General features: G+C 48.0%; 1 protein-coding gene across 2 annotated transcripts in view; it reads right to left on the bottom strand.

Annotated features, from left to right (window-relative positions):
* SNPH (syntaphilin) overlaps positions 1 to 25,779 on the bottom strand; it is a 40,118-nt gene extending 14,339 nt beyond the window's left edge. For both annotated transcript variants that reach the window (XM_061208331.1, XM_061208332.1), the window contains exons 1-2: positions 25,698 to 25,779; positions 25,347 to 25,453 (exon numbers count right to left, since the gene is read on the bottom strand). The gene's annotated coding sequence lies outside the window, so the exon portion shown is untranslated. The remainder of the gene's footprint in view (positions 1 to 25,346; positions 25,454 to 25,697) is intronic.
* Between the last annotated feature and the right edge of the window lie 1,793 nt (positions 25,780 to 27,572).

The following is a 27,572-nucleotide window of genomic DNA, read 5'->3' as shown; positions in this document are numbered from 1 at the left end:
GCTTTGCCTTGGAGCTGCGTGTGGCCTTGGTATAATGAGGGCTTTGTTGTCGCTGTCCCTGCTCCTACCTTGCTTGGCAACCCCACGCCTCCCTCCTCTCTTGCTCCCTCTTCCTTCCTCTCTGGCCAGGGGGGTGGGGGTGGGAAGGGGATGGCATTTGTACCTGGATGGAGCCGACAGTCTCCTGGGAGGCCAAAGCCAGCCATTCATCTGGGACAGAGGTGGAAGTGGCATTTCCCCTGCTGGGACGGGACCTTGCAGGCTGGGGTCCCTCTGGGAGGGCAGAAGACACCCAGGCTCAAAGGGAGTTGCCTCCCCAGGATCTAGCCCAGAAGTGTCAGTGAGCACCCTGGGCTCTCTCAGGTCCTCCCTCCCCTCTGGGCCCCAGAGAGGAGGCAGATTGCCATGGCGTTTGTCTCCATGCCACCTGCTTGGCCTGGAGTCCCGCAGGCCTGTCCCCAGGTAGCCGCTTGGAATGGAAGGTGGAAAGGAAACCCCTAGCCGTGGGGAGCTGGGCTGACAGTTGCTTATCACCTCCACCCCAGGTTAAGCCCAGCCCCATTTCCCCATCCTGCCCACACCATGGCCACCCTGCTGCATCTACCCCTTTGATTAGTGCCTCACACGCCCAACAGTGGGGGTTCAGGAGATATAGCAGGATCCAGGGAACAGGAGATGGAAGGAGTCAGAAACAGTCAAAGATATCTGGGCTCAAATCCCAGTTCTGTCACCCTCCAGCTGCATGCGGTGGGTGAGTCACACCACTTCTCTGAGCCTTAGCTTCCTCATCTGTAAGTGGGGCTGTAACAGAATGCACCTCATGTGGTTACTGGGAGAATAACACAGGATCATGCATGCACAGGGCTTAGCCCAGTGCCCACCACACAATAAACACTCGAAAATGGGAACTGCCAGGATTTTGGCAATAGATAATTGCAATGCAATGTGAGCTCCAAGACAGAAACATTCAAGGCATATTAGTGGCTTCAGGAGGGTCAGGGAAAGCGTCTCCAAAAGGATATTTACACTGGGTCTTAAAGGGTGAATAAGAGGTCACCAGGCAGAGAAAGTGAATGGGATGGATGGAGAAGTGTGGGCAAAGGCTGTGAGTAATTCAATAGCATGGCTGCTCAGGAAACTAGGGGGCCTAGTGGAGGCAGAAGCACAGCGGGCCTGAGGCTGTAGAGGAAGGTGGGGCCAGGCCACACAGAGCCACAAAAGCCAGGATCTTGTCCTGTGAGCAACAGGGAGCCATGGAAGGGCCTTACAAGGGGGCCGGACACAATCAGACTTGCGTTTTAGAAAGCCCCAGCGTAGGGGGCCTTTGCGGACTGTAGCTGGAAAGGGGCAAGAATAGAGGCAGGAGACCAGTTAGGAGGTTATCAGAAAATTAGAAGGGCCTGGGTCAGGGCAGCAGCAGGAGCAATGGAGAAAAGGGCCTGGAGCCTTCTCAAAATTCATCAGAGGCCCCCGATTAAGTAAAAATTAGGGCAAAACTCTTGATCCTGGCATTCAAGGCCCTCTTGTCTATACCCTTTCCAACCTGCTCTCAGCTGCTTGCTGACCCCAGAGGAAAGCCCTGTTCCGTTGCTCCCACATCTTTGCAAAGGCTGTTTGCCCAGCCAACAGCACCTGCCCTGCCCTGCCCTGCCCTGCCCTCATGCACACATCACACTTTCTGTAAGGCTCTGCCCTACAGGACTTTCCTCCTGGGACTTCACCCGTCACTTACTCTCTTGACCACTTAGCGTGCCATGCCTTAGGTTGAAACTCAGGGAACACCCCCCTCTGGGGAATTTCATAAAAATAAACACAATCAACACGCAACCGTTAGAAACGCAATGAGTTAAACAGGCACATTTGATAGACCAAGGGGTTGGATTAGATGGTCTCAAAGACACTTCTGGATCGAACATTCTCTGATTCTAGGGCTGTAAATGAAATAGAGTTCTAATTGATGCTTTCTTCCCTTTCAATTACTAGGACTCTTGGATTTCAGTTTCTACATCTGTAAAACTAGGAAGCTGCATTCTTCAAAGAAACACTATGGCATTTTGCTCAATCAGCAAGTCATAGGGGAGAAACCAGGCACTTAGGTTAATCTAATATTCTAGCTAAGTGAAAGTCCCTGTATGCACTATAAATTATCTTTTTTTTCCAAAGAATTAGCCATCAATAAGAGAAGAAAGCTATCTTAAAATCCAAAGGAACAGAACAATCTGTGTCTGATGACTCAAGCCTCTCACAATTGTGGAAAGCAGAGCAATGCAACCAATAGAACAGAACTTGGGAGGAATCTTCTCTCTGCCAAGGCAACACTAGAATGCAGAACATTCCACCCGTCAAACAGCAGAGCGCCTGGTGCTCCTAGAATGCTAATGCAGAGGGAAGCGGGAGATGGAAGACGGGCCTGGTAGTGTTCCGGCCGCCCTCTCTGGACCTCAGAGGATTAGTGCTATGAGGGCTACTCATGGCTGAGGAGTTTGGTAAACCTTCCATTGGCTTCACGACCTCATCAGCCACTATGCTTCTCTGCACTATCAGCAAAACCAGGGCCTTTCTTCCTAGACTCGGGAAGGGAGGCAGTGGTGGCATTTCTCCAGTTTGCTTCCTGTTTCCTACACAAGCTGTCCTCAGAGCTGGAACCATAGATGGAGCCACTGGACTCCTTCTCACTGTGGCAACCCCAGTACAGCGCAGGGCAGACCCACAGCTTTGCCAAATGCTGCGAGGGCTCCCAAGGCAACCAGGATGGGCGTGAGGGCTGAGGCGTCTGCTATGCAGGTAGTCTCTGGTGGTTCGACTCAGATTCCGGAGCCTGGAGGGCACCAAGAGCCAGTGGTCTTCAAACCACCTAGAGAACTTGCCTCTGGGACTATGAGGGGGTGGGCTCAGGCCTCCTTCCCCATTTCACCTCAAGAGACTCCTCTTGTACCTGTTCTACGTATGGAAGGTCTGAAGTAAGACTACATTTTTAAAAGGGTTTTGCAGGTTAAAAATCTATGTAATATATATTTTCCACAATGAGATACTATTTCACATCCACTAGGATGGCTATAATCAAAAAGACAGACAATAACAAGTATAGGCGAGGATGCAGAGAAATTGAAACCCTTGTGTATTGCTGGTAGGAATGTAAAATGGTACAGCCACTGTGGAAAACAATCTGGCAGTTCCTCAAAAAGTAAAACATTGAATTACCAAATGATCTAGCAATTCCACTAGCGAGTATACACCCCAAAGAATAGAAAATAGGTGTTCAAACAAAAACTTGTACAGGAATGTCCATAGCAGAGCTATTCATAGCAGCCCAAAGGAGGAAATGACCCAAATGTCCATCAACAGATGAATGGACAAACAAAATGTGGCCTATACATACGATGGAATATCATTTAGACATAAAAAGGAATAAAGTACCAATACACACTACAGCATGGATGAACCTTGACAATATTATGCTAAATGAAAGAAGCCAGACACAAAAGGCCACATATTGTGATTCCATTTATATGAAGTGGCCAGAATAGGCAAATCCATAGAGACAGAAAGCAGATTAGCAGTTGCCAAGGGCTGGGGGAAGGAGGAATAGGGAATGACTGTTAATGGGATTGATGAAAATGTTTTAGAATTAGATAGTGGTGACAGATACACAACTTTGTGAATATACTAAAACCCTCTGTATTGTACATTTTAAAAGGGTGGATTTTATAGTATGTGGCTATATATCAATAAAAAACAAAAATAATCTATATAATCTATATTTTAAATGAACCATTGTAAAAGGACAGGCATGGTCCAGGAAGAGGAAGGGAATGGCCCAGGATGGCTCAGCAAGTAGTGACAGGACAGGAGCTAGAAGCAGCCCTCCTGCCTCTACCTGACTTCAGGCAGCTGGGCCCAGGGCAGGTACTGCCCTGGTCCTCCTGACTCTGGGTCAGCCTGGAGGAGACAGGCGACTAGACTGCCCCTTTGAAGGTTTGGCATATCCCCAACCTCATCTGATCTTCACAAATTCCCTGTGGAGGGAGGCCAGATGGAGACTGATCCATAGGACACATGGGAAACCTGAAGCTGCGGAGCTTTCGAGATCACTCAAGGTCACACCTGGACGTCTAGGTCATGAGTGCCTGCATTTCTACTGCATCATGACTGTCTCATAGTACAAGAGAACTGGAACACATACTGCTATGCTGTATGAAAAAGCAAAAATCTACTTTCCCAGGAGATTCTAAAATACCAGGGTGGAGATGCGGGGGTTACATCCCCGCATCCTGGGCTCCTCATGTTTCCATAAAAGCAGAACATTGCATATGGAGAAAAGGGAACCCTTGTATACTGTTGATGGGAATGTAAAATGGTGCAGCCTCTGAGGAAACCAGTGTGGAGGTTCCCTAATATACCGAAAATAGAACTACCATATGATCTAGCAATTCCACTCCTAGGTATATATCCAGAAAAAACACTAACTTGGAAAAGTACATGCACCCCAATGTTCAACAGCAGCACTATTTACAGTAGCCAAGACATGGAAACAACCCAAGTCCCATAAACGGACGATTGGATTAAGAAGGAATGGTATATATACATACACACACACACACACACACACAATGAATATTATTCAGCCATAAAAAAGAATGAAATACTGCCATTTGCAACAATGTGGATAGACCTAGAGAATATTATGCTTAGTGAAATAAGTCAGACAGAGAAGGACAAATATATGATACCACTGATATGTGGAATCTAAAAAATAATATAAATGAATCTATATACAAAACAGAAATAGAAAACAAACATGTGGTTACCAAAGGGGAGAGGGAAGGGGGAGGGACAAATTAGAGGTATGGGATTAACAGCTACGAACTACTATATATAAAATTGCTAAGCAACAAGGATATACTATAAAGCACAGGGAATTATACCCATTATCTTGTAATAACCTAAAGGAATATAATCTGAAAAAAATACTGAATCACTAAGCTGTACACCTGAAACTAACACAATATTGTAAATCAACTATACTTCAATAAAAAGATAATAAACAAAATAATATATTCCTGAAAAAAAGAAAGTGGACATCACAGAAACAGGTTAGCAGAGCAAGGAAGATTATTTAAAAAGAAATTCTTCATGTGTCTTCTCCCTAAACAGTGTTAAGTCTCTCCACGTCCCTCCAAGAATCAGCCACGTGGGCAAAGGAGAAGCCCTCACCATGAGGACCACTGTGTTCAACTCTTCCAACAGCTGCTGCATCCTGCTCACTAGCCCAGGTGCTGTGCGAGCCCAGCACTGAGAGACCCTCAGCTCCTCAAGCCACATCACATGGCCCCTGTCGGTGACCTTGCACCCTTGACCTGAGTCTCAGCTGCCTCATGCATTCAGTGGGAACCACCCTCCTGACCCTGCCTTACCCAACCAAGGCAATGAATGGAGCAACGGGGGAAGTTCTAGACAAACAGAGGACAGAACATTTCTTGCCATTACTACTGCTACCACTACCTCTTATAGGGGATATTTTCTCCTTTTTCAGAGGTATTATTCCTTGCTTTAGGGCAAGTCAGAGCAAGCCCAGGTGGTGACTCTGAAATTACTGGCACCCTCTGCCAGGCTGACTGCCCTGGGGTGGCTCTCCAGGCCAATGCCTGGCAAGTCTCCTACATGGGGAGGGGCAGCAGGGGCAACACAGGTTTCCATCCCTCCACAGCTGTGCCAAGGCTGCCCCTCTGCAGAGAGCCATGGGGAGGTGTGGGGGACAGAGGGGCCCTGGTGCCAGCCCCAGCTTGGCAGCTGCTTGGCAAGTGGCTCCTGGCAGGTGGAGGTCCTTCAACGACCTTGGCCACAGCATATGCTTCCCTGGGCTTCCCGGCTGATAGAGCTGTCAAGCCGCAGCCTGGCTCCTCTCCTGCCACCGCCTCCTCCTGAGGTTCCAGCTTTAAAGCATCATAGGATGGGGCCTCTGACCCTATGGACTCTCTCTTTTCTTCAGATCTCTGCTGTGGTTCTTAGGATCCTTGAGTCAGCGTCCACCCCTCCCCTGCATTTACCCCAAGTACCTACAGGAGCTAACACACTCACAGAATTCTAGAATGGAAAGGATCTTGGGTAGACTTTGTCACAGCCCATCGTTTTACAGAGAGAAACTGAAAGCCAGAGGGAGCATGCCATATGTCTAAAGTCGCTCAGCCAGTGGAGCACAAAGCCTGGGCTGGGTGCTCAACTCCTGACTCTAGTGACAAAGCTTCTGCACTGCAGCCCCACCCCACACCCCTGTTTGAATCCAGGCAGAAGTCTGATAAAATAAGAACAAAAGGCGGCTTTTTGAGTAAAGAAGTCATGCAAGGAAAGCCAAGGGTAAAACAGAAGTCTCACCAATTTTAAGGCAGCTCACAAATGACACAGTAAAATATACATTGAAACCAAGGCCTGGGGAAGCAGGGAATACCACAGCCTGACCACACACACAAACGTGGCAGCAATAACGAGGTTCAGATTCCACTCTGAGCTTCCTGGCCATCAAAGCAAAAAGAGAAATTATGCCCAGTCTTCTTGTTCTTATAGTTAGGGGAGAGCGGGAAGCAGACTAGTTCTTTAGGAGACATAAAGCTCTCCCTAAAATGAATGCTAAAAGAAACATTATTGCATGTGATTTGCTGTAGGGATAGAGGACTGCCTATTGTGAATCTGCAAGGAGGATCCCAAGATAAAGGAAAGATGGTGGCCTCAGAGCTCAGCCAAGTTACCCTGTATGTGCTGTGCTCTGCTGACATGAGATTGAAGGACCCGTGGAACACAAGGACCAAAGGGCTAAAAGGATGTGCAGATGTCATCTGATCTGCCTGGGACCACAGCTCCTTTCCACGGAGATAGCCCCCACCCAATCTGAGATCAGAGAGCTCTATCTTCCTGGGAATCCAAAGCAGGGAACCACATAAACTCATGCTGTCTCTTGCATTCTCTCTCGCTCTCGCTCTCTCTCCTGGCATTTCATGACAATCTAGCCCAACTGCCACATTTTCTAAGCAGAAACTGACGACTCGCCAAAGGCCACAATGTGAGCTGTAGGAACAGGGGACATGAGACTGAAGGTGGGCCAGCTGATTCCAATCCCACCAGCCACTGTGGGCATGCTGCTCCTGTTGGAAGCCAAGTCTCACCTGTCTTCTTGAGGCTCCTGGGGGCTTTGTGTGGAGATACAGGCCCAGCTCACCCAACTGTTCCTGTTTAGACCAGGAGCCATGCTGATCCCAAATCAGCATCCTTCACCTCTCCTCCCAGACCCGCTTTCTTTCTCCAGCTGCCAGCTTCCCTGCCATCCTCAGCAGCTGATTCCTGTCCAACTGATTTCCAGGGGCACTTCCCCCATCAAGCTGAATTCTTTTGCCTTCACTAAGATCCAGGGCCTTTGACAGCGCCCAACATGGCTCACACTTGCTGAAAGAGGGTGAGTAGTTATAAACCTCTCTCCCCAAAAGACCTCCTACTCTGGAGAAGCTGCTCCACCCCTTAATTTAGCTAAAATGAGCATTTTAAAATGTTTTCAAAGGGAGACTCTGTAAAAATCTATGTCTATATTAAAATCCCTTTGTCTCAGAATGAGTTTTTCCCCTTTGCTGGGAGGCTAATTTAACAGAAAGAAACCATGGCTTTGGGCTCAAATATGCCAGGATTTGAATTCCAAACTGCACCACCCACTATCTTTATGACTGTGGGAATACCACTTTACTTCTCTAAGCCTCAGTCTCCTTATCTGTAAAATGGAGCTAATTACAGATATTGCGCATGAGTACAGTCACGATTAGCAGTTATACATGCTAAATGCCTAGCAAGGACCTGGCATAGGGAAAGCACTCCATAAACAGTATTTATTTATTCATCTAAATAGTCTTATCCTTAATGTTGTTCATATATGTTACATCTTTATTCCACTCCAAAATCTTCATCTGAAATATTATAATAGTTTGTATTTCAGGGGTCTCTTTCTTTCTCCCCATGCTTTATTTTCTCCACAGTCCTTAGCAACAGCTAATATATTTATGTATTTTGTTTATTGTCTCTAGAATATAAGCTCTAGGAAGGTAAGAATATTTGCCAATTTAGTTCCCAGCGCTTAGACCAGTGCCTGGCACCCCACAGGCCCTCAACAAATATTTGCTGGATGAATAAGTGGTTCTGCACTCACTTGGGTTGATATCACTACCCAAGTAAGTGCGGGCTTCTTAGCAAGTCAAAAAAGGGGCAAAAAAAGCTTTGCAGTACTTAGTTTATATTATTATAGTCCTTCTCACACATGGTGTCCTATTTAGGTGGGCTGGTCTCTCCTGCTAGATTTGTTAAGTCAGGGATTTATCCATCTCAGAATCCTTAGTATCTAGCAGGGTCTTGAGTACAAAACTCTTAAAAACTGCATCTTAAGGGGAAGCATGAAAGCACAGCTTGAAAGCTGTCATTTAATCAGCCTCTTGCCAGCCACTGTCCTGGGTGTTCCACATTTATCCTCTCAATTCACCCTCATGTTAGGGCGTGTGCTCTCCATTTTACCACCAAGGAAGCTCAAGCTCCAGAGACCACCGAACTTGCATGAGGGCACGTGGCAAGTAGGTGGTAATACTGAGAGTGGAACTCAAACGATTCCAGCTGCCCCTCTAAATTACATCTCCGCACTCAGAAAATCCAATTCGTGTGTCAACAACCCCAAATCCTGACAGCAGCCCTCAGAGAAAAGTGAAAGATACAGCGTTACAGTGGATCCTCATGGTTTGCAGATTCTGTAGTTGTGAATCATCTACTTGCTAACATTTATTCATAAGCCCCAAATCAATACCCAGTTCCTTCACAGTCATGGGTGGAATGCACAGAGCGGTGAAAAATTTCAGTTGCCTGATGCCCATGTTCCCAGCTGAGTGGAACAAGGCAACCTCTCATTTCATTTCTTTTCTTCTTTCTTTTTTTTTAAATAAAATTGAGTTTAAAAAATAGTATTTTAAACTGTACAGTTTCCAGAAGCACACAGTTATCAAAAATGCACACACTTCACTTAGCTTGGTTCATTTCTTATACTATAAACAAGTGTCCTTTTTGTGGTCTATTTAGAGCTATGTTTTTAACATATTTTGTGTTTTGCTGGTGTGGGGGGGTAATTTTGCTATTTAAAATGGCCCGCAAGCATAGTGCTGAAGCGCTGTCCAGTGTTCCTAGGCTCAGGAAGGCCATGACGTGCCTTACGGAGAAAACAAGCGTCAGATAAGGTTCGTCCAGGTGTGAGTTATAGTGCTGTTGGCACGAATTCAATGTGAATGTATCAACAATGTGTATTAAAGGTGTCTTTAAACAGAAACACAAATAAATAAAACAAGGTTATGTACTGATCAGTTGATGAAAATGTTGTGACCAGAGACTCCCAGGAACCTAATTCTGTATTTTCCCTCAGGAGCAATGGTTTTGTACTAATTCAGGGTTCACAACTGGTTTATAGAACATCACTATTGCAAATAACAAGAACTGACTGTATTAAGCACAGGTGCCCAGCACCCAGATTTGCACACAACAGGTCCGGTTGCGTCCATGCACAAGTACACATACAACCACACTCGGCTGTGTGCTCAGCTCCGTGTACTCAACACTGCCATCCGCACCAGCACCAGCCGAGCCCTCCGGGGGCCGTGAGGACTAAATGCAGGCGCTCAGGGGGTAGAGCCAAACACTCCTGGATTCAAACCCCAGCTCAGCGGGGAGCTGTGTGCCTGTAGGCCTGTCATAATCAGGGCCAGTTTCCTTATGTGTACATGAGGTTAATCATTGTCACGATGGTAAAGTGGGGCTGTGCAAGTCAAGCTGCCAAGCGAAGTGATAGGGATAGGGATAGGGCTTGGGGCAGGCAGCAGGACAGAGCCTTTTAAGCCCTTGTATCTGTACAGGGCATGTATGGGGCCCAGGAGAGCCAAACTGAGGGCCTCCCCCTCCTTAGCAGACTGGCCTCCCTGCTCTCACAGGCCTGGGCCTCACTCTGCCCAGCGCTGCCTCGAGGAGCACCTGGAGGCCAGGAGGCCAGGGACCAGAAGGTCAAAGCCAGAAGGTGCTCAGAGACAGGCAACTCCAGGGGTCCCAAACTGGCAGCCCATAGGCTGTATCGTGCCTAAAGACCACTCTCCTTTGGCCTGCATGTATGTGTATTTTAATTTCAGTCAACATTTATAACTTGAGAGATTTCATACTTAAAGAAATCCAGATTTTTAGCTTGTCTTAACCCCAAAGATCCTGCAGCTCTGTGCCTGCATTCCTGCATGGCAGTGATGGGCTGAGGCTGAGGCGTGGCCCCTTTTTGCCAGTTCTTACCTGCACTTGTGCTCTTTACCTGGGCTGTTTCGTTTGTTAGCTGCCTGGCATTGGAGTTTGGAATCTCCAGTCTAGTCCAATCCCATTTTATAGAGGATCTGAGGTCAGGGGGGTTGGGGGAAGGGGTGGCACTTGCCCAAGGCCCCAGGTAAACTGGTGGAGCTGAGATTTGAACCCTTGCAGCTCTGAACCCAGGGTGCTGGACACACAGGGAGGCTGGGAACACAGAACGGGGGACTTGGGCTGAGGGGCAAATCCTGTTCAGGAAAAGGCTGCTGGTGCCAAAAGGTAAAGCAGAGACCAGCCGCTCTGGCTGCAGTCAGCAAAAAGCTCTCCTTCCCACCTGCGGGCAAACACCGGCCTCCCCGACCCTGTAAGATAAACTCCTCCCCGGCTCTGTTGACACAGGGCTCTCAGGTGTCCCTCTGCCCTGCCTTTTCCCCTGAGCAGGCAAAGATCTTCATAATCGCAGGGGCCCCCGGGGAAGGTGTGCAGAGCAGGGGCTTTTCCTAGAGCAGAATCCAGCTGGAAAACCTAGGTCTCAGTAGAGGACTGGCCATGGGCTTTAGCTTCCTCATCTGCAACACAGGGTTTCAACTGTGAAGATTTAATCAGATAATGCTTGTGAAGAGCCCTGGCACACACTGCCCAATGAGCAGTAATTTCTTTCCCTTATTTTATAAACCAAGGCCCAGAGACAAGTGAATAATTCACCCCAAGAAGGTCACGGAATTAGCTCCAACTGGGTAATTATTAAATGTTAAATATAGTTCTATTTATGAATGTTGTTATTATAGCTATAAAAGTAGCACACATTTTTTTTAAAAAAAAGCCTCCATTTTTGCTACTCAGAGATAAACCACTGATTAATTTGACTGCTGCTCCTCCTAGTTTTTTTCTAAGCATAGAAGAAAAACTATTTTGGAGGCAGGTTTTGTTATTTTTACATAGTTATAAACATGGTAGAGAGGCACCTTTATATCTTTTTAAAAAATTTAACATGGTTTATGAATTGCCCACGATATGGCATATTCTTTATAAAAAGTATTTTATGGGCTGTATAATAGTCCATTTCATGGGTCCATCACTGTTACCTTAACATCCCCCTCTGTTGAACATATAGACATTTTTACTATCAAAAAGAACGCTACAACAGACATCTTCATGCATAATTATTTTTCTGTATTTAGAATTATTTCCTTAGGAAGGATCCCCAGTAGTAGATTTATAGGGTCAAAAAGTATGAATATGCTGCCAAACTGCTTTTCTAAAGGGCTGAGTTGCTAGCTGATTCTCCCCCCACAACATATGCACAGCAGCTGTGTTTCCCCTTGACAAAACCACAGGCACTTAGCCTCGCCTCCTGAAAGGCAAGGAGTTCGAGCTCAGAACAGGAATTACCAAAGATGGTCTTTCTGTGTCTCTGTGGCCTTGTGACAAGTGTCTTCACCTCACATGGCAAAGAGGGAAACTGAGGCCTCCTGGAGAGACGTAGCTCAAAAGTGGCCTAGCTCCAAGATTGGAAGCAGGTCCCCTCAAGTTCCTCCTCTCTCCTAATCAGAGTACTTCTTATCTGTGTGGCAGCTGTGGCAGGGACATTTCAGTCAATGTTTACCAAGTGTCTATGTGCGCTGGGTTCTCCCCGGTTGTCCCAGTAATCGAAGCGTGTGTCAGGGAGCGGCTGGGCAGAGGACGGAGGGAGTCTCTCTGCAGAACTCAGAAGCAGGCTTCTGCGGATGGATGCACAGCTGTCTGTGGAGGAGCATTCCAGATTCAGTGCAGGGAGTGAGGGTCAACATTACAGAAACATGCAGGAGAAGGGGAGATACAAAGGGCTGGGTACACGAGACCAGACAGCGTAGGGACAAAGGGGGAGCAGAGGGGAGACCAGGCACTGGGGGTGCACCTTTTGAGCCTACAGGAAAAGGTCTGAGCAGAGAAAGGACGAGGTCAGGTTTAGATTATAGAAGATAACCCTGTACCAGCTCTGCTGAGAATGGGCTGGAAGAGATGAGGAGGGGCACCAGGAAAGCCAAGACGGGAGAAGAGGAAAGGAAGTGAGAGGAGTAAAGATGGCTTCGAGAGAAATTTAGGGAGTAGACAGGGACCGAAAGAGATGGGCCGTGGGAAACCAGGGAGAGGGAAGAACCGTGATGATGCCCAGGCCTCTGGGTACGTGGGGGTGATGCCCACCCAATGTTCATCTCCCCTTCTCCCTTAATAACAGAACCCTATTTTTGTTCAGGGTTGGCAATATACCCAGCTTAAAACATACAGTATCCAGAATGGCGATGGCAGTTCTGGCCTGTGCACTGTGACAGCAGCACCCGGGCTTGAGAGTCCGGCTAGTTGTCATTTAGCCTGTGAGGGCCAAAAGAGAAGTGGGCATCACGCCTTCAGTGGCTCAGTCTCCCACACGCCAGGAGCAGGGCCAGGTTCAGAGTCAAGGACTAGCAAACACGAGCTGAAGGAAGTCAGGCAGCCAACCAGGTGATCTGGGACCTGAGAACCCCATGCACAGTCAACCTAGTACCAGGAGAATGGCCTCGAGGCCACCGTCCATCTCCCCTGGGACACAGCCCAGCACAGGCGAGAGAGCACAGAACTGGGAGCCCGTACGCTCAGCTCTGCCACTGACTCACAGGCCTGAGGGCACCCTTCTTTTGAGTTGGTACCTCAGTGTCCCCATCTATAAATGGAGAAAATGCCCCCACCTCATGAAGCTGTGTGACCACCTGGCCTCTGCCATCACATCTTCCCAAATATCCTCACTGATTCACCTCATGGATTCACCATGCTTTCGCCTATGCAGTGCCCTCTGCCTAGAAAGCCCTTCCAAGCTGCTTCTACCTGCTTATCTTCCAAGCTCAATTCAAGCATGGATGCCCACGTGTGGCTCCACAGGAGACAGAGTTCACAGCTCTCGCCATGGTGGCCCCATTGCACGTGCTCTTTTGTTATACCAGGAGGACACAGGCTGTTTACACACATCCGCTGTGGATCATTATCTTCCATTTTTTGAGGGTTTCTAAGTCTACATACACATACACACAGACACAGAGACACAGAGGCGTCTGGCTTAAGCAGCGATGTGCACTGCTGGCGAGCTGTGAGAGGGTACTGGCAGAAGAGGTAATGATGCCCTCAACCAGGCTCCACACACCCAGAGCAGAGCAGAGAAGGTTGCCCTGCACCGTTCCAGACAGTGCATCTCAAGCCTGGCCCAGAGTGGAGCTCAACAAACATTCCTTAATGAATACATGGCTCCTCCTCCTCTGTCTCCCAAATGCCTTTTGTGACAATAGATGGTGCTGACACGCTCCTTGTCCTTGGAGTTGAGATGGTCAGCTATAGAGCTCTGCACCTGCCTCTCACCCACAGAAAGGCAGTGCCGTGCCCATTGTACAGACAAGGTGAGGGAGAAAGGTGACCTGCCTCACCAAGTGTCACCGGAATCAAAGGTATCAAGGCACCCAGCATGGGCCCTCTTCCTCTAGAGATCAGAGGTCTGTGTGGGCTCTGATGCTATACCCCATGGTCTCAGGGACACAGGCCCCCTGTTTGCAAAACAAAGCTGTGGAGATGTGCGAATTTTAAGTACCTCTAGGTGCTGTCCTGTGATTCCACATGATAGTAGAGAAGGACTGAATTCAGAGGCTGCAATCTCTCAGGAAGCCAGTCTCTTTCTGAGTCTCTCTCTCTCTCTCTCTCTCACACACACACACACACACACACACACACACACACATGCACGCTGAGTCTGAAACTCCCACAGGGCTCTCTGGGGCAAGACACAGATTGGGAGAAAATAGCTGCAAAATATATATTTGACAAGGAACTTGTATCGAGTATGTATAAATAACTCTTACAACTCAATAATATTAAGACCAACAGCCAAATAGTTAAATATTTAAAAGTTGGCAAAATATTTGAACAAATAATTCACCAAAGATATATGGATGGCAAATAAGCACACAAAAAGATGCTCAACATCGTTAGTCATTAGGAATATGCAAATTAAAGCCATAAGGAGATACCACTATACACCTATTGGAATGATTAAAATTAAATAGACTGATCATACCAAGTGCTGTTGAGGATGTGGAGATACCAGAACTCTCATACACTGCTGCTGGGAATGTAAAATGGTACAACCACTCTGGAAACACTTGGGCAGTTTTTTTTAAAAGTTAAATATATATTTACCAAATGATCTAGCCACTTCACTTCACTCCTAGGTATTTACCATAGAGAAGAGGAAGGTATATCCATACAAAGACTTATACACAATTGTTCACAGCAGCTTTATTTGTAATAACCAAAAACTAGAAAAAAACCAAATGTCCATCAAGAGATGAAGGGCAAAACAAATCATGGTTTACCCTTACATACAATGGTGTACTATGTGTACTCAGAAATGAAAGGGAATAAACTACTGATGTACACAACAACTTGAATCTCTAAATAATCATGCCGGGTGAAAGAAGCCAGACCCCCACCACCTCCCAAAAAGTATATTCTGTATGATTCCATTTATACAAAATTCTAGAAAACGCAAAGTAATTGATAGTGACAGAAAGCAGATCAGTAGTTGCCTGGACAAGGGAGGGGAGAGGGAGGCATGAGAGGAAGGAATTACAAAGGTGCAAGAGGAAACTTTGAGGGTTGATGGATGTGTTCATTATCTTAATTGTGGTGATGGTTTCATGGGTTACATACTATGTCAAAACTTACCAAACTGTACACTTTAAGTATGTGCAGCTTGATGTATGTTGTCTATACATCAATAAAGCTGGAAGGAGGGGAAGGGGCAGGGGAAAGAGAAGAAGGCAGGGCAGCAGCAAGCAGGAGGAGTCTTTCTGGGAAGCCTGGCACACGCACGGACTTGGACACAGACACACAGACGTACATGCACTGAGTATGAAACTGCCACTTGGCCTCCAGGGGAGTCCTAAGAGTCTCTCAACTCAGGATTCCATCTGTGAGAAACACCAAGGCTACTTGCCATTTGCTCATTATTCGTCCAGAGTACTTCCTGTGTGCCTGGCTTGCGCTGGGCACTGGGGATTCAGAGACAAATCAAACACAGGCCTTGCCCTGGGCAGTTCATGCTATTGGCCAAATAGCTAGGCTAGCAAGGCTAGCAAGGCTATTGGGGTAGCCTTCCCAAAATTCAGCCTAAACATTTAGCTTCATGCCCCAAATATACCAGCCAGGTTCCCTTCACAGGATCTATGAGAACTCTTCTTCTTGGACCCGATTTTGTTTCTAGCATTGCCACCTCTTGGGAGAAAGCTCATAACTCCATCAGGATTCTGTCTTGTATCTGTACTAAGCAGACATCCAAGCTGAACCCCAACTGATTTCTAATAACTGACTAATGAGATCTGAGTCAAAGTCTTCACAGAATTGCAGAAATTCAGGGCAGGAAAGAATCTGATGGTTTCAAAGCCCAACATCCATCTGATTGAAGCTCCACTCCTCTGAATAACATTCCTGTTCTGCAGTCACCCAGACCCAGTTTGAATACCTCCAGTGAGAGGGGAGCTCACTACCAACTGAAGATGTATCGGATCTTTGGAGAACTAGAGAAGTTATAAAGTTCTTTCCTTCTAACTGTGGATGGAACGTACTGGCATTTATTAAGCACCTACTGTGTGCTAAACCCTGTGCTGGGGGCTTTACACATATGGGATTTCTAATCTAGTTTAATTCTCTACCCAGCTTTGCTCCTATGAGGCTGGGATTATGATTATGATGCCCATTTTTACTACTGAGGAAAAAAAAGGTCAGAGAAATCAAGTGACTTGCCCATGGTCACAAAGTAAGTCCATGGTCGAGACCAAAATGGCAGTCCAAGCATGTCCAACTGCAAAGTCCATGCTCTCTGCTCTCGACCACTCAGAGAGCAGGGCGAGGGGTCTGACGCTGTCTAGGCTTGGATCCTGGTCTCCTTCATCTGAAGGCTAACCTCTGGGATTCCTTACAATGGCGATCTCCTGCCAGTCCTAACAAACTCTGAAGCCCATCCTCTCCCAGGCACGGACCCCACCCCCCTTCCTTCCAGAAGGAAGCCACAAAACAGAGAGTTGGCTCAAGGTGTCCTACAGCTCCAGGCTGGGCCCTGGGTACTGCCCAGCATGGGCTGCTCTCTGCAGAGCAGAGAATGGGAGGGCATGCAGGGTCAGGTGCTCTCCGTCCTCTGAGAGCACAGACCTTGGTCTGGTGACTAGGAGCCTGGGCTCTGGGAAGGAGCTGATGAAGAGGGACCCCTGAAAGATGGCATGTGAGCTGGGCCTTGAGACAAATGGGAATATGGGGAGATAGCAGTAGTGGTGGGAAGAAAATTTCAGGCAGAGGGAACTGGGGTGAGTAAAAGTAATTTAGGTAGAAAGGAAAGGCCCATGGAGGGAATACTGCTGACCTGGGATAGAATGTTACCAAGGGTCCCTTAGGGACATTTCTGAAGTAACAAAATGCCTTTCTCTAGCTCTTAGGCCAGCTCACTCCAATCAGGCCCAGGGCTGGTAATCTTGCTCGTAAGAGCCCAGCTAAGGGCTGAGGAGGGACGAATGGATACTCACAGGCCTAAGACAACAGAAATAGGGAGAGATAGAGGATGAAAAAGCAAAGGGAGAAAACGAGGTGGAGAGAAGGTGGGCTCTGGAATCAGATATTTGGTAGCTAGGCCGCATATAACAGACAAGTTGCTTAAATTCTCTGACTCAATTTCCTCTTCTATAATAATACCTTCCTCCCAGAGCGGTAGGAGGATGCGCTAAGTCACACATCCCTGCACCTGGTATGTGGTGTCCCTCTTTTCATTCACCTGGACAAGGGTTGGGACCCAGTGGGCAGAGAAGCGATTGAGGCCGTGCAGAAGAGGGGCATTTGTGGGGACATCTGCTGTATGCCAGGCCCTTTCAGCAGATCATCGCTCTCCTTTCAGGCAGGAATGATCGATCCCTCTTTGGTAGATGAGAACGTGGTCCGGGGGTAAGACAATTTGTCTGAGGTCCCAGGCTAACAAGTAGCAGAACTGGAGATGAGCCAGTCCTGACTCTGAAGCCAGTGCTCACCCTGAGCAGCAAGCAGCCACTAGGAGGCCCAGGTCGGCTTCAGCTCTGTGCCCCAAATGCGAGGAAGGTGGCCTTGGTCAGACGCTGCGGGCTTCGCCTCACTGCAGAGGCCACGTTTGGCACACCTTTCTCCCAGGGAGCTCAATGTCTAAAGTCTGCCACCTCTGAAAGGGAGGGTGGGAGGAGCTGAGTGGTACAATGAAGAAAGGAGGGAGGGATGGCTGGGAGGTAAGAGGGGGGTGTGGTGCCAAACCAGCCTCCTAATGAGGAAAGACCCAGGACTCACTGTGCCATTTCCACCATTTAAAAAGCCCCAGAGAACAGGGGAATGCCCTTTGCTGAGAAGCACTAACCCTACAGCCCAGCTAGACTGGCGGGCTCACCGCCCTAGGACTTGCTCACCTCACCCAGTCCTACTCCTCTCCCTTTTCGCAGCCCTTTAGATCCTGCTCTAGTTCCTCCCCCAGGAAGCTTTCTCAGACAGCTCCAGCCTACAGTTACCCTTTCTCCTGGGGTCGCCAGTGGTACCCACCACTTGCATCACCTGTGACCAGTCCTATACTAGAATTCCAGATCCTCTAGACTGTAAGACTGTCAAGCACAGCCATTCCAAACCCCATTACATTGCAAGAATTCCTTCTAGAACATCCAGACCTATGTGAGCTGCCCCGAGATGAGGAGCTCGCTCTCAAAACATATTGTTTCATTGCTAGATGGTTTTTCAATTTAGAATGTTCTTCCTAGAACTGAGCCAAAATTTTCCTCCCTGGCTGGCACTTGTAAGTGCTGGTCTGGGGTCTGTCCCTCAGGGCATATGGAAGCCTGGGCTCTTTCCTGTGACTGAACCTTGAGTATCTGGAGACAACTATCTTTACCCTCAATGGCTACTATTCTGCCCCAGCAGTGTGGGAAGACATGTCCAGTATGCCTAGATTGGGGTCCCAACCCTACCACTCCCTGGTTATATAACTCTGGCCAGTTCCTTCTTTCCACTAGTCCCAGCTTCCTCAATTATAAAAACTCCTAACCTCACCAGGTGGCACTGCCTCACCTGTCGAATGTGGTAGTTTTATTGCTTTGTTCATTACCCACTTCTTTAGAGGCAATATGGCTTAGAAGAAGGAACACAGCTTCGATGCCAAACTTACCAGCATTTAAGTGTAGGCTCTGCTACACAGCAGCTGTGTAACTCTGAACAAACTACTTCCTCTCCCTGAGCCTCAGTGTCTTCATCTATAAAATGAGGATAACATATGCTAAGTGGGCCTGAATTGTTTTGCGTCTTGTTTTCTCTAACCCATCTGTGTCTTGGCCTTTCTTCTGGATCTGCCCAATTTTCCAAGTTAACTATAATGCAGCTACCCTTTTATTGAGCACCAGTGTGTGGTGGGCACAGTGCTGAGTGCTTCAGATGAGGATTCCATTCAATCCCAGTACCCACTCTTTAAAGCAGGTACTATATGGCTAGTATCTTTTACTCAGAAGGCACACAATTAAACAGCAGCTGTTATTAATATTCCTATGAGCCAGGCTCCATGTACCATCCATATATATTTATCAGCCTAAAAAGCTCCCTAAGGGGAGGGACCACATCTTGGGGTCTGCTTACAGAGCAGACACTCTACACATTGGCTGAATGAATGGATGGAAATACTTCTTTGCATTCTCCCACAGCGGCCCGGATAAAGCCTGACCACAGTAGGTGCTTGATGAATATTTGATTAACTAGAGCCACAAAAATGTAAACTGTCCTCAGTGGCTTTAGTCTGAATCCCAGAATGTCCTGAAAGCATGTCGGCGGGGCTCCTCCTGCTAATTAGGAACTCCTCTGAGGTCCTTCTCTGAGAAGGCTCCAGGCTTCCTCCACACTCAGATCCCAGCTTTTCCTCGGTGGTGGCTGTGTGGCAGAGTTCTCTACAGAGAGACCACTTGCTGTCCAGACCTCATCATAACCCAGGCAGAGGTGGCAGAACCAGCATGGCTTCCAGAGAACAGGAAGCACCTCTCCCGCTGAGGAGCTGCCAGAGCCTCTCCTCACGCCTGCCTCTCGAGGGTGGCTTCTGTGCCGGCTTCACACGCCATCAGCCAAGTTCCCTCTTCTGAGGCTGCCCACCAAGCTTCCAGAGACCCTGTGGTAGGGAGGCCGACTAGTGACAGCTTCAAGGGGACTCAGAGGTGCCTGGAGGCCTCAGTCTCTAGAGACTCCGTTCTGACAGTGTTGCCAGAAGGGAAGGGGCACTAATTGGGCCTTTGAAGCTGGGGGCCCAGAAGCAGAAGATCACAAGTGGCCAAAGTAATATGTTCCCTTGCCTTGCAGACAGGGCATCCCTGGCCCGGGCCTGCACTTCCAGCCTCGTTTCCCTTCTCCGCCCTCATCCTCAGGTGACAACTATGAGCACTACGCACCTGGCATCTAACACTGTACATCAGGGGACAGAGACTGATGGCCTGACACAGACACACGTTAATGGGTGCGTTTTAAAGTGTTTCCTAGTTGGTCACATTAAAAAAATCAAGAGATGTCACAAACATCCAGATTTCTTACAAATGAGAAGATCTGACAACATGAGGCCCACATTCTTGCATGGCAGCAGTGGCGAGAGCAGGCTAGCAGCCACCTCTTTCAAGCAACACTCTCTAATTTGCTATCACCCCCAAAGAGCCCAACATAGACAACAGGGTTTGAGGTCCCTTGCTTTTCATGTTTTATCATGGCATGCGGACCTCCTAATGACCTTATGAGGTAGATAGCATCATGTCCCCATTTTACAGATGAGGAAGCAGAGGCTCTGAGAGAAAAAGTAACTTGGCTAGGATTCGAACCCAAGCAGCCTGACTTCAGAGCCAAACACAAGGACACTGGTCTGCAGCAAAAGTATGGACAATGCAGTGAGTTTTTAATAAAGCAAAATGCATTCAGTTTGAAGGAATACTTTTTTCTGATTTTATATAGCCTTCTTACTTTGGGGCTAAAGGTATTAAAATGTTCTTTCTCTGACTATATGATAGTAATAGTGAACAGAACTAGTGTCATGTGTCTTTACCTGGCAGAATAAAAAGTTGGCCAACCTAGGATACATTCCCAAACGTACTGATCTTTGAAATCTAAGTCTGAGGACCATTGCTCTGCTATACAGCCTTCTTGTCGCAGAATGATAGCATGTTTCTGCTACTCCTCCTGGTTCAAAAAAACCCCACCTCTATCTACGTCTCATCCTATCTTTGAAGAGGTGGCTTTTGAACAGAGCTTTTCCCAAGCCCTCTCCCTCCAGCAAACTCACAGAGCATTTGCTCATTCCTCTTGTTATATTTATCTCATTCTTCCTCAAGTTACAGTTATCTGTATCCCATCCACTCTTGTACCCCCTAAAGTGGTTCTGGAACAGAGGGAAGAGTTACTGAATTATTAGCCAGTCAGCACTTGAAGAGCCCTTAGAGCTCACCACCTCTAGACTATCATTTTGCAGTGTGGAAAAGCAAAGAGTCTCGTCCCAGGCCACCCAGGGAGTCCTGGCAGAGCTGAGGTGAGTCTCCCAGCCCCTCGGTGCTGGCTCTTTCCACTGCACCAGGCTGCTTCCCAGATGCTCCCTTTTGGTTGGCTCAACACCTCAATTCGGAGGTGCTAGCATGTGACAAACACTTCATAAATATCTCTCCACTAAGCAGTAAAAAGCAGCCTGGGAGCACAGGCCTCATCCTCTATAAGGGCCTTCAGCTCAAGCTTCACATCACCTGCATCAAACCTCCCACTCAGTGCAAGCTGCCCATCAAATGAAGAAACAGCCCCTTAGGTCCCTGTTGACCCAGATGTAGAAAGATCCACATATGGCTCAGAAATGCAATTCCACTAGGCCAGAGTTCTGATCCCAGCCTTGCTGAGTAATCTTGGGTAAATGCCTTCATCTTTCCAGGGGTCAGGTGCTCCAGACAGGTGAAAGAATGACATGAGGAAGAAGTTCCCAAGCCTATTGGATTGTTATAGGCACTAGACAGGCTTTCCAAGAGGAGCCTCAGAGTCCTGCCTCTAGAGGCCTCTGATGACAGGGAAGGTTCAGGCCCACCTGAGACAAATGGATGGTTCCTTTGGAACTGTGCCACAGAGTGAGTTTGGATGGTCCCTCAGACTCTGTGGCCACTTTTTGGGTTGCTGGGGTCAAGAGCCAAGAACTGTTTGGAAATGTCCTAAGTTGGGTAGAACATTTATTACTATTATTATTACTATTACTACACACAAATTCAACACAGAAAATGGCATCACCCTCACCTTCCTGACCCACTGAGTAGGAAAGGCCATCCCCCCTCCCTGTCCCATTACACCCACATCAGTATTATCACAGCTCCTAGATGGTTCATCATACCTACACATTTAGATATTTGTCTCCCTCTGTTAGCCGTGAGCTTCTTGAAACTAGGGATCGCCTCTTACTCCTTCCTTTATCCTGTGCACTTGGTCTAGGGCCTGATAAATAAATAATAAACAAAGGCTGATACATGTTTAGCTAGACGAGGAATCCCCTCCACTCCTGTTCCGGGATAAGGCAGCGTTTAGGCCCTTTAGAGCCAGAGATGCATCCAGCCCATTTGTGACATGCAGAAGGAAACTGGCCGATCCACAATCACTCGGTCAGTGAGAGGGCTCAGACTAAAAGCAGCCTTTTCAACTCTCAGTACAGTGCATTTCCAGCTAAACTGTCTCGAGTTCTACCACACATTAGCTGTGTAACTCTGGGCGAGATTCTTTGCCTCACTGCCCTGGCTTCCTCACTTGTAAAATGGGTAAAATTGTAGTGCTTACATTATAGGATTGTCTGAGGAGTAAGTGAACCTGTGTAAAACAGAGCACAGGACATAGGAGGAGCTCAAAAAGTGTGCCTGTCATGATTGTCATTCACTCCTGGCTGTTCTCCTTGGTAAAGGGGCACCCACCACCCATCAGCAAGGCAGAGCTCACAGTGCAAGGAAGACTTTCCAGCACTGACTTACACACTCTTCAACCCAGCAAGTCCCCTGCAACAATCCCTTTGGGGAAATGCCTGATCTTTTGTCACGAATCCTTCACAGCTTTCCCTCCTCCAAAGCCCTATGCACGTGTGCAAGTGTACACACAATTCACAGTGATGACAAGGGGAGGTTGTGAAACCTTTGCAAGAGCTCACCCTTTCAAGTCAGATAGACCGGGTGTCAGATAACAAGTCTGCCACTTCGAGCTGTGCAGTCTTAGGCAAGTCACTCTCTCTAAGACTTAGTCTCCTCATCTTTCAAAGTGGCATAATCTGTTATGAGGATCACCTGAAATATGTAATGGTCTGCTATTCCATAAATGATACTGAGAGTGATAATAGTTGTCTCATTTTTATTTAACAAAATCCACTTGACAAAATGTCAGAACCAGAAGGGGCCTTAGGGATCATGCGGTCCAGTCTTCTCGTTTTATAGCTGGAGACCCAGAGGTCTTGAGTGGAGGTGTGATTGGCCCAAGGTCACACATTGAGGTGGCGGTGGAACAAGACCTGGGACCTGGGTCTCCTGATTTTTTGCTACATGTCCATTTTGGCCGTTTGATTCTCCTTATCTGCCCCCTCCCCGAAACACAGGAAGTGGCTGGAATCACTCTTTTCCCATCCTCTTCCCTTCATGCTTATCTTTCACCAGCCAGAACCATCTGTTTGTCAACATAATCACACCCCCCAGGCACATCTAATCCCTTCAAGCCTGACTTGAGGAGAAGGTAAAACAACTGTTGGCCCCTGGCAATAGCAATAATAACAGTATGAGCAATAAATAATGACAATCAACAACTGGCACAGTACCCTATACTTTAAAATGCTTTTCCCTACACTGTCAACACATTCTCACAGTTTCTCCCTAACCTGGTTGGCTTAGGGACATAATTTCCTCCAACTTATTTGATTCAACACTTCCTGAGGACCCACTTTATGCCTAGCCATGGGCTCGAGATTGGAGACACAGAGAGGAAAAAGTCCATGCCTCTGCTGGGAGAAGCTCACAATCTAATGGGGATTTAGGGCAGGTGGGGACATAACAACTTCTTTTGGCCCAAATGGTGCAGCAGTAAAATGCCCTGCCCCACCCTATGGGGAGGCTTCTTTATCATGTTGTCAAGCGGCAGAATGTATCTTTGAAATAAACTGGAGCAAGAAAAGATGAATGAAAGGCTGAACAGGACAGCAGGAGGGAAGATAAAGAACAGAAAATACAGACACCAAAAACTTGACCTCCTTGTCTCATGGAGATCCTAATGAGAGATTCCTGGGAGGGCGAGGGAGCAGCAGTGGGATCCATGTGAAAGCAGAAAGCCACAGTCCCTGCCTCCCTGCCAGCACACAAGATTCTGATGTTTCTGTTCCCTTAGGGACTCTGCCCTCGGATGCCAAGATTTTCCAAACCCAGTGCTGGGCTATATATGCCTCCTTGGGACCATCATTGCTGGAATGATGTCAGCGCCCTTGCAGTGGAAATGTTTGTACCTCCTGATTGCTTCCTAGGCCCCTCAGCCTGGCAGCCCAACACACTCCAGCATTCATTATCCCCTGGCAGGGAACCATCCGCAGGGATGTAAAAGAGACCAGTGGGGTGGGGGAGGTGGGAGAGAACCTGACTAAGAGCAGCCACCCCTCCTCTCTTCCTCCAGTCTATCTCCCAACTCCTGTGTCCCTGAGAACCTATTATGTGCCAGGCACAGGCACTATTTTAAGTGCTTTCATATATGTCTCATTCAATCCTTATATCAACCCTCTGAGATACATACCCTTCTTCCCAGATTTACAGATGAGGAAACTGAAGCTTGGGGAAGGGAGGTAACTTGACAAAGGTCATCCCAGTGATGGCGCAGAGATGACAATATAGGACTGTCTGATACCTCCAGTTCCACAAGGCCCACACAGTCCATGTTTCACTTGAGAAGTCTCGAGTTGAAAAAGATCAACTGAGGAAACCCCTATTATTTCATAGACCCAAGTTTAAATTCTGGGTTGCTTTAATAGGGATGTCCCCCTTACATGTAAGAGCTGCTTGAATGGCATATTAAAATTGTACAGACCATCTAATCCAACGCCTGAATTTAACAGATTAACAGACAGACACCCACGCCTACAGAATTTGAAGATGGCTACTTGTGGCCTACGAGCAAGCTAAAGGACTAGAACCCCAATCTCTGGCACTTTCCCTACCCGACCCTGCCTGCAGAGACCACCTTTTACTGGGAAGTAACTCCAGCACATCCCACCTCCAGATGGGCAGAGAAGGCAGAGGAAACAGGCAGTGTGTCTCCAGGCCTCTCCTCAATCTGCAGGGTTGAGTAAGGGAATATGGGCGCTTCCCAGGCTAGTAGGTGTTCCCAACAGCCCAGCTCCCTGCTGAGGAGCAGAAGGAGAAACCGTCACATCCCGTGGAGAATCCATGGAGGCTGAGGCTTAGATCTCCCACTCTAGGGGTCATGGACATTTTTTTCCAGATCTACTGCAGGGCCCTGGTTCTTCTCAGGGGAGAATATGGAAAGGAAGCAGTCATTGGCACTTGACCTTGGGCTGGATGTGGGGTTCCATGCTTCCCCCACCCCCAGGTACTCTTGCTCCTCCTCCAAGAAAGAAAGAGGCTTAAACGTTTGCCAAATGCCGTAAGAGGAAAACAAATAGGAATGGGGTGATCCCTAAAATCCTCCAAATAGCCCACTTTGGGCATCTTCTCTGCTGCCACCAACATCCTCTAATTAGTGAATTTCTAGGTGGTGGTGGTGGGGCGCTTCGAAGGATGTAGGGGAATGAAGGGATGGTAAGAATGAGTCACAGTTAACCCCTCCTCGGCTGGTGCCCTCTGAGGGATTCCACCGCAGAGAGCAGCCCCCGCCCGCCGGCCGCCGCCCGCCGCGGTGCAGCACAGGCCCCCATCCCTGCTCCGCCGAGGCCTCCTCACCTGAGTCCACTCGCCCTCCGCAGCCCCGCCGGCTCTCACCACTCCGGCCCGGCTTGGCGCAGCGCCTCTGCAGTCGCTGCTGCAGCTGCCTGGCCCAGATCAGCAACCTGCGGCGGTGGGGAAAACAGACAGACAGGGGCGGGTGAGCGCGGGCGGGGACAGCGGGCCGCCGAGTCCCCGGCCGCTGACAGCTGGGCCGCCGCGGCCGGAAAGCCTGGAGGGCTGGCTGCCCGCCTGGCGCTCCGGCCGCTCCCCTGCGGGGCCCGCGCCTCCCCTCCCCCCACCCCGCACTTGGCACTCCGGGCTGCGGCGGCACAGCTGGGCGGTGGGCCGGGAGGTTCCTGTCATCACCTGCGGAGGCTTCCATGGCTTCGGCTGCCCTGCCCAGGCCGCCGAACTGCTCTCCGGAGCCCCTGCTGGAGGCGGCTAGCTGGGTGCTCGCCGGGGCTGGGGCTGCCGGGAGGGAGGGAGGGAGGGAGGGAAGGAGGGGAAGGGAGGGTGAGGTGGATGGAGGGGACCAGCCAGTCGGCGGCTTGCCGGCAGCTGCGTAAGCGGCCCGCTTCACTTTCCTTCTTAAAGAGATAGTTAGTGTCTTGCTCCAGAGGGCGCGGGAGGAGACGCCAGCACGCATGGAGTAGGGGCCTCTCCCACCTCCACACCGGCCTGCACTTAGAGCTGGGCGGCGGGGCCTGGCGGAGAGCACGTTGGCCCACTGACAGGTCGTGTGACCCTGGGCAAGCCCCTTCACCTCTATGGGCCTCACCTTTCTCATCTGTAACATCGGATGATGATAACAGTCTTACTCCCTGTCACACGCTTGGCTTAAATAGTAATTTGATCCGAATTCCTCTGAGAACATTTTTCACTCCTCAAATCAAGTACCTCTGAGTATTTAATGCAAACAGCGCTCAGACTACTTAGAAAAATGATAGCAAGAATCTTAAATATGTGAAAACAAAAATGTTTTTCCTTGAGGTATTAAGATGGTGAATCATTGGAAAGATGGAAAGATATGCACTCACAACCTAAAGTAAGTGTTTCCCCTCTGTGTCTGTCTTCCACCCACTATCACAGGGGAAGAAGAGGAAAAACAAGTGGGAAAAGTGAAGAAAACTGGACTCTCTGCCTAGCGTTTCCACTTCTAGCCCTGCAACTTCAGATAAGTTAACTCACTCTCTGGACCTGGTTTCTTATCTGCTCCGTGTGTGGGAAGTGGGGCTCAATGGGAAGGGGCTCCCTCCTTCTGAACCAGACCTAACTATCTGATCTGTCATTCCTCTGCTCAAACCATCTGTCACTTCTTCCAGATCTCTGCTCAAATGTCACTGTCCCAGGGAGGCCTTCCTTGACCACCCAAAATAAAATAGTGATTCCCTCCTCCCTCACTTCCTCTGCCCTAGTGTTGCTATATTTCACCACCAGATTGTATTTTTACTATTTGTAGTCTTTCATTATTACCCCCACTAGAATGTACACTCCATGAAGGAAGGGACTTTGTTTTGTCTCCTGCCATATCCCCAGTGCTTACAATGGTGCCTAACACATATCAGGTGCTCAATAAATATTGACTAAGTGAATGAGAGAGCAAGCATGCATTGTGCCAGGCCCTAGTCTTCTATAAGAACACAAGGCCAGATGCTATCCTAGTCTCTTAAGACTTTTAAGTCCTAAAGTCTCTGTCTACTTTTGGCAAGGCTGTACTTGGTACCCTCCACCCTAAACTGTATTTTCCAAGAGAAGTATTCGTAAAGTGACTTCACCAACTTCATATCATGACTCTGCAATACTGCCCTGGTGAGAAATAGTTAATATTTACGATGTACATGAAAAAAATTATTATTTTAAATTAACTGTTACTTTTCAAAGTTAAATCTTTTTTGTAGATCTGATTTGTGGTTAATCCATCACTCTATAACAATACATATAATTTTGCAACAAATGCCTATAAGTTTTTTTTGCATTGGTAATATTTTTCCCTCATTCAATTAAACTGAATTCTATCAGATGGCCATAATTACATTATGCTTTGTGGAAAAACATGACAGCAATCGTGGCAGAAATAGGAAATTGTAGTTGAAAAAGCCATGTGAAATAAGGCCTTCTGTCTAAAAACAAACAAACAAACAAAAAACTAATGCTAAATTAGTAAGTTAATTGATGAAATGTTTTATCTGCCCTAAGGCCCACCTAAATTATATGTGACTTATTTACACTTAAAGCAAAACC

This window comes from Eubalaena glacialis, chromosome 13, assembly GCF_028564815.1.
Source record: "Eubalaena glacialis isolate mEubGla1 chromosome 13, mEubGla1.1.hap2.+ XY, whole genome shotgun sequence".
Lineage (NCBI taxonomy): Eukaryota > Metazoa > Chordata > Mammalia > Artiodactyla > Balaenidae > Eubalaena > Eubalaena glacialis.
The sequence above is the reverse complement of the archived record's forward strand: the minus strand, read 5'-3'. Positions and strand labels throughout refer to the sequence as shown.